Source organism: Bos mutus, unplaced genomic scaffold (genome assembly GCF_027580195.1).
Source record: "Bos mutus isolate GX-2022 unplaced genomic scaffold, NWIPB_WYAK_1.1 CTG313, whole genome shotgun sequence".
NCBI lineage: Eukaryota > Metazoa > Chordata > Mammalia > Artiodactyla > Bovidae > Bos > Bos mutus.
In genome coordinates, this window is record NW_027219804.1 from 116,750 (window position 1) to 125,334 (window position 8,585).

An 8,585-nucleotide genomic window follows, 5' to 3' on the forward strand; every position below is an offset into this window, starting at 1 on the left:
TTCAGTGGAAACAGTGTCAGACTTTATTTTTGGGGGCTCCAAAATCACTGCAGATGGTGACTGCAGTCATGAAATTAAAAGACACTTACTCTTTGGAAGGAAAGTTTGGACCAACCCAGATAGCATATTGAAAAATAGAGACATTACTTTGCCAACAAAAGTCCATCTAGTCAAGGCTATGGTTTTTCCAGTGGCCATGTATGGAAATGAGAGCTGGACTGTGAAGAAAGCTGAGAGCCAAAGAATTGATGTTTTTGAACTGTGGTGTTGGAGAAGACTCTTGAGAGTCCCTTGGACTGCAAGGAGATCCAACCAGTCCATCCTAAAAGAGATCAGCCCTGTGTGTTCTTTGGAAGGAATGATGCTAACGCTGAAACTCCAGTACTTTAGCCACCTCATGGGAAGGGTTGACTCATTGGAAAAGACTCTGATGCTGGGAGGGATTTGGGGCAGGAGGAAAAGGGAACGACAGAGGATGAGATGGCTGGATGGCATCACCAACTCGATGGATGTGAGTTTGAATGAGTTCTGGAAGTTGGTGATGGACAGGGAGTCCTGGCCTGCTGCGATTTATGGGGTTGCAGAATCGGACATGACTGAGAGACTTAACTGAACTGAACTGAACTGAAAATTGTAAAAGTAAAAACAAAAATGTAAGTGAGGTAAATACGGCAAATTGAGGCAAAAAGTAGAAATATTGGATGGAGAAGGTTAGAGGATGAAATTGGATGCTTAAAATATAACAAGCAAAATTGTAACTGCAGGGCCTAACGAGGTCAAAATGACTTCCACATTGTTACCCTGCATTATTTTCATTTTAGCAAATCACAGAATAGTTTTACATGCAAAATATTCTAAGATCCCATGGGATCCAGAACAACGTTATGTATAGCAAAGCATTCTGACTTAAAATGTCACTAGACTGAAATCATTCAACTACAAAATAACTTCCAACCTTAAGCCTAAAAACAAATATCACAGAACTCTGTGCTGTTCGTAGGTTTCCTTCTGTGAGTCCTTTGGTTTTATTTTCCTTTCATAATTGTGTTTTGAGTATATAAGACTGAGACTGTGCTTGTGTGTGTGTGTGCACATCAGATTAAAAATGTGTTTGTGAGTGTATGTCTAGGTTCTCCTTTGGACTTTTATGTTAGAGATTTCGGCTGAAGAAATGGCTAATTCAAAAATATAAAGAGGCACAAATTAAAATGCCCACTCAAATCATCCCTCCCCTCCCTCTCCCACAGAGTCCAAAAGACTGTTCTATACATTTGTGTCTCTTTTCCTGTCTCACATACAGGGTTGTCATTACCATCTTTCTAAATTCCATATATATGCCTTAGTATACTGTGGAGAAGGCAATGGCACCCCACTCCAGTACTCTTGCCTGGAAAATCCCATGGACGGAGGAGCCTGGTAGGCTGTAGTCTGTGGGATTGCTAAGAATTAGACACGATGGAGAGACTTCACTTTCACTTTTCACCTTCATGCATTGGAGAAGGAAATGGCAATCCACTCCAGTATTCTTGCCTGAAGAATCTCAGGGATGGCGGAGCCTGGTGGGCTGCTGTCTATGGGGTCACACAGAGTCGGACATGACTGAAGTGACTTAGAAGCATACTGTGTTGGTGTCCTTCTTTCTGGCTTAATTCACTCTGTATAATAGGCTCCAGTTTCATCCACCTCATTAGAATGGATTCAAATTGAAACATGTATAATATCATATGAGAAATGAATTGCCAGTCCAGGTTTGATGCAGGATACAGGAAGCTTGGGGCTGGTGCACTGGGATGACCACTGGGATGGTATGGGGAGGGAACTAGAAGGAGGGTTCAGGATGGGGAACACATGTACACCCTTGGCAGACACATGTTGATGTATGGCAAAACCAATACAATATTGTAAAGTAAAAAATAAACATAATAATAATAATAAATGCCAAAAAGCTCAAGACAACTGGCTGAGTTTCAGAAGTTGAAAGCATTTCAGTAATAACCAAGCTACTCCATCCTAACTTTTGTACAAACTATGGTACTCTCCCAATCACCTAGCAAAAATTTAATGGGACCTTAGATGTTTATTATGTCTGGCAATAACAAAACACAAACCTGCTAATATGGCAGTACCAGAGAAGGCTCAGTAGATGCCTGAAGTTTCAACCAGGCCTTCCTATAATAGGATACTACCTTCCTACAGGAGGCTGGACACTCACCAATAACAAAGAATACTCTTAGGCATCAAAGAACCTAAGGATGAAACCTATAATTCTATTCCCGCATGGTAGACATTGATTTCCCCCTTCCCAAGAGTATCTGACAGACAGTTAAAATAGAAGGAAGTTATAACATAGCCCACATACTTCTTACATAATACCTTAAATGTCCAAGCCCAACTACACTACTAAGATGATGACAATACAGGAGTTCCAGCTTCAAATCTGTGTGGCAGTCATCATATAAACATTTTATGAATATTTGAGATGCACTGATAGTACAAATCTATTAAGCCAGAAGCCTTGAGATCTGATTCAAAGAGGAAAACTGTGTACTCCATGTCCTCAGTTTTATGGGACATTCACACGCATTCACACATTTCCACAATCCTCAACCTTTATCTGAAGTCAAAAACTGACATTAAGAGGAATGGTCTATTTACACAGAAGCCAAGCGTAAAAGTCAAAAATGGATCCAGTCTCCTACATACTTCCATGCTCAGTAACGGAACCCCTTGTAAGCATTCCTAAGGGCAACTAGGATAAACAACTCAAAGATGCTTCTCCCAGGATAAGAGAGGTTGATTGAGAAGCTATAAGTGTGCTTAACTTAGAGATAACCCTTAAGATCACATACCATTCCTGTTAACACATCAGAAGATGGACAGCTCTACCAGGTATTTACAGACAATGTCTGCTTCTGCCTAAGGCCAAGCTTATAGATCCAAGTGGCAGGTGGGATAAGGTTTCCATCTCAGGATATCATATGACACCGCCGGTGTTCTCCTTCTCTGGGAAGCTTTAAAAAGACATTGTGGGAAGTACAATATGAGGGAGGAAAACAAGGAAACTGACAAGAGCTGTGTTCTTTCTAAATGTCCCAAATCTCACTTATCATTCCAATTACAATGACAGACTTAACATGCAATCTGAACCATGTCCCAAGCATTGCCAGTTCTAACTTTTTGATGTTGTTCAGTCACTCAGACTTGTCAGACTCTTGTGACTCCATGTACAGCAAGAACCCAGGGCTCACCTGCCATTCAAATCTCCCAGAGTTGTATTCAAACCCATGGCCTTTGAGTCAACAATGCTTTTCAGCCATCTCACCCTCTGTCGTTTCCTTCTTCTCCTGTGCTCAATCTTTCCCAGCATCAGTTTCTTCCCAGTGATTTTGCTCTTGGCTTCAAGAGGCTGATATATTGGCTCTTCATGTGCAGCATCAGTCCTTCTGAGAATAATCTGAAATCATTTCCTTCACACTTTATTAGTTTGAACTCCATTCTCAACATGTCTTCTCTAGCCCTCCTGTTGTAAAGCATCTATATTTTGGCAGTCAGTTCTTGTGTTCCTGCTCACTCCTCCATACATTACTCCTGAAAATCAACTTTGACCATTCAGGCCTTTTTCAATAATCTCTCAGCTTTGTAATATGGTTTTGAGATTGGTCATAGCTTTTCATCCAATGGGCAAGTGCCTTTTTGTTTCATGGCTTCAGTCACATCACGCAGTCATATCAGAGATCAAGAAAGTGAAACCTGTCACTAATTCAACTGTATCTCATTAAAATATCTCAAAATGATGGGGCCAAATTCCATGATCTTATTTTTTGTGTCTGTTTGTTTTTGTATTGAGTTTTAATTCAGCTTTTTCAATTTCTCCTTTCACCTTTAGTTCCTAGTGTTTTTCAGCCATTTATATGTTGTCATCTTAAAACTAGGGTTATTCATACTTCTCACAGTAATTTTGTTTCCCGCTTCAGATTCTTTCAGCAAGTTACTTTCCATGAAGTACTCTGCACATAAGTCAAATAAGCTGGATGAAAATATATAGCCTTGATATATTTCCTTCTCCATTTCCTGAAGAAGGAAGTGGCAACCCACTCCAGTGTTCTTGCCTGGAGAATCCCAGGGATGGGGAAGCCTGGTGGGCTGCCGTCTATGGGGTCACACAGAGTCGGACACGACTGAAGTGACTTAGCATAGCACAGCATTTCCTTCCCTATTTTGTACCAGTTCATTGTTCTTTGTCCAATTCCAACTCCTGTGTCTTGACTTGCCTCCAGCCTTCCGTGGAAACAAGGACAGTAGTCTGGTATTCTTATCTCCTTAAGAATTTTCCACAATTTGTTGTGACCCTCACAGTCAAAGGTCTTCCCTGGTGTATCAGATGATAAAGCATCTGCCTGCAATGGGGCGGAACCAGTTTGGTACCTGGGTTTGGAAGATCCCCAGGAGAAGGAAATGGTAGGCTACAGTCCATGGGGTCACAAAGAGTCAGACACGACTGAATGACCTCATTTTCACACACAGTCTAAGTCAGTAAGAGATAATAAAGTAGATGTAGATGACTTTATGAAACCCCCTTGCTTTTTTCTATGATCCAAACTCAATTTAAGGTTTACCTATTAATATTACATGAGTATGACTAACTACCTACCTGCCTGTGTTCTTTATATATATATATATATATATATATATATATATATTTTTTTTTTTCCTCAGTCTCTCTTTTTCAAGCTATCATCTACATATTTTTACGTTCCTGGGCATTTGCCACCTTCTTATACAAGAATTAAATTATTACCATGCCAGTCTCTGGCCTTTGACACCTCTGTAAAACAATTAAGTTTCCAGGACAGAATGAATCTGTGCTCTGGGAAAACGTCAGGACATTTTGATAAATAGCTAGATATTTTCAGGAACTGACTGATTTTGAGCAAAATTCCTGTACCATCACTTATCTGGAAAAGAACTGTTTCCTCATGTTGATGAGAATTTCTCATTAGCAGAAATTTTAGGAAAAATAAATGTGCTTATTGGAATGTTCATGTTAGTGAAGTACCAATTATGTGAGTATGTATGTAGCCTCCCATCAGACAGATTAATTTATGTCAAGCAAATTTGTTGTTTCACCAGCATGTCTAAAAGAATTACCTAGTTTGCCTAGAAAGGAAATCAAAACTTCTGATTTGACAGAAAATAAAAGAGCACATTGAGTGCAACTCTCTCCATGGAAGCATCACAAATAACCCTTCTATAAAGGCAACAGTTCCTCCAGAGCATCAAATGAATATTAGCAGACGATCTTGCTTAAGAGAGACTATATGAAAAGTAGACATAACTGGGAAGAACGGAGGGAAGATGGGAGAAGGAGGACGAGACAAATAGAAACAAACATGTGTCCTGGGTTAGGATTTGGAGAAGCAAGGAATAGATTGAGGATTCAGGTAAGTCACCTCACTAAACTTAAATTTCTTTTGACTGAAAGGAAGCAAGGTGAAGAAGATGATGACATTTAGTTTGTCTAGAGTGAGAATCAAATAGAGAATGTGTTGTGTGGTCCTGCATCCCCCAAACTGCAATGCAGGTCAAATAGTGTGCATAGGGCCTGGAAGATGAAACATGAGGTTAGAAAGCCAACCTGGGAGGGTTGGTTTTTGACTATGTGGAGATGGAATGTTGGATCTGTGATGACAAGGTGTGTAGAAAGGAATGGCTTTTGAAAATTCCCAAACTGACAAAGAAGCAGGACCTTAGGGCTCAAATCACCCAGCGAGGTGGTGAGAGTATTGAATTTTCCCCTCTTGCCACATACTAAGACCTACTATCAGGTGATAGAAAAGACTAGCCAGAACTACCACCCATACTTCTGCCACCACAAGCTAGAAGATGATCGCATTAGCACCATATCATTTCTGCCTGTGATTGCTGGCTTCTCAGAAAAACTGACACCACCAGGGTTCCAAAACTCCAAGCACCTGTAAAATGTGATGGCTTTTTCAAAGATCTGCTTCACTAGCTGACCGTCTGGCAGGAGAAAAAGAAGTCTCTGTTTTGAGTAAGGCACTCCATAAATTTCAATTATTATAGGAAATATATATTTTTAAAATATAGTGACAGTTTAACTGTGTTAACATAGGTAGCTAAAACTGACTTTAGAATTGAGATAATATGCTGCTGAAATATTTTTCTATTCTTCTCAAGTTGAGAAGAGCTGGATATTAAGACATTTTAAGTGTAACAAATTTAAGTTTTAAGTTCCCCTAGCAACTTGGAACCAGAGACAAATCCTGAAACCCTTAAAGGAGTATATGGTGTGGATATATAATATATTGTTACATGAGGAAATAATTCAAATATTTAAATATTTAAAACTATTAGTGGAGGTGTATTATTTGAGGCTATTATCTTTGTATGTTTAAAGGAACGATATTTTGAGTCTGGCTATGTTTCTCTATTTTACCTTGGTTTGAAAGGTCACTAATAATGTTCTTCTTTGGTTTTAGTTGAAGTTATCTCATAATCCAAATGTTAAGCGATACTATCCCCAAGTTTTACTAAGAATGAAAAGAAGAGTTGGCACTAAAAATATCTCTCCAGTACCTTCATTAGTTTGAGATTACAAGATGAAGCATGCTAAAGGAAGGAGTAATGTGGATGATCATATCTCCTGGATTCTTCCCGAAACTAGAGGAGAGTGTGTATTTTCAGCCTCCACAATTCTAAGTGTGTCTTTCATACGAAATTCTTCTACGAGCCACATAGTTGCTAGTGCAAGTGTCCCAACTCAAAGTTTTTTTTTTTTCTTCATCATCAATGTCAGTTAGACTGAAAGAGCAAAGTGTGATAGATCAAACTGATGTTTAAAATCTGTTGATCTTTTTACATCAGCATTCACAGAGCAACTACAATCAAGCAAACGGTCACAGGGAGAATTTTGTTACTATGACTATTTCTGTTTCTCAGTACCACATCATATCTCTTTTGCAGATACATGATTTTGACTGATGATCAGCCTTGTACCTTTACAGTTAGATACAGCAATATGTCAGCCCCTGAAGATATTTTCCCTAAACTGCAACTGGGAGGCATGGTTCCCAGTGCAAACAATACTGATGCATTTACTACTTCTCTTTCAAGGTCAACTCATCAGCCATCTTTCATATAATTACATATAATTTCTTTCATATAATTACTATTTACAACTGATCTCCCAAGTAGGAACCTGATCATGCAGGATACTGTAGATTAAAATGTATGTTGGTGATGCCAACAAATTCCTACATTTCTCTTATTTCAATATTAAATTTACATCTTCACCTTCATAGTTTCACTTTCTACTCTGAAATAATTAAGAGGAATATGAGGCTTTATCTCAATGCCTGTGTTTATATAAATGTGCATTTGTATAAACTGTCGGGCTTTTGAATGGTCCTCTGAATTATATTCGTCCATTGCAGTGAATTTTAATTCATTGAATCCTGAAAGTCTGATGTTCACACATGTCATCTTCTGTTTGACCACTCCAATTTACCTTCCTTCATAGACCTAGCATTCTAGGTTCCTATGAAATATCGTTCATTACAGCATCAAACTGTACTTTTATCCATAGTCATATCCACAATTATGTGTTGTTTTTCCTTTGGCTCCATCTCTTCTTTTTTAGTGATTTCCAGAAGCATAGAGGACACCGACAAACCTGGAGAGTTTACCTTTCAGTGTCCTATCTTTTTGGCTTATCATATTGTTCATGGTGTTTTCAAAGCAAGAATACTGAAGTGCTTTTCCATTTCCCTTCTCCAATGAACCACATTTTGCCAGAATTCTCCACCATGTCCAATCCATCCTGGGTGGCCCTACATGGCATGTCTCATAGTTTCATTGAGGTAGACAAGGCTGTGATCCATTTGATCAATTTGGTTAGTTTTCTGTGATTGTGGTTTTCATTCTGTCTGCCCTCTGATGGATAAGGATAAGAAGGCTTGTGGAAACTTCCTGATGGGAGAGACAGACTGTGAGTGAACCTAGGCCCTGTTCAGGCCTAATTATGGTATGAGTAATGAAAGTAATTGGGACCTTCTTCAAAAGGACTTGAGCAGGCACTCTTGTATTCAATGCCCACCACCCTGCTGCATCCCATTCTTGGACCATGCCTCTGCTGGAGACTCCTAGACACTCACAAGCAAGTCTGACTCAGTCTTTTGTGGGGACACTGCCCTTACTCTTGGCTCCTGGTGGACACAAGGTTTTGTTTGTGCCCTCCAACAGTCTGCTTCAGTCCTGTGGAAGTTCTATAATTAAATCAACTGGCCTCCAAAGTCAAATTCCCTGAGGGTTCTCAATCCCTTTGCCAGATCCGCAGGTTGAGAAATCTCTAGTGGTCCTAAAACTTCCTTACCTGTACAAGAAATTCTTTAGAATAATTATCCTGCAATTTGTGGATTGTGCACTAGGCCACTTTTTGGTGGGTTGAAAGGTTACCTCCTCTGAGAGGGCTTATATCACAAACTGCATGAACAAGGTCTGTAGCAGACAGAGCCTCTCTTCCATGTTAGGCCATTGCTGACCCATGCTTCTGCAAGAGACACTCA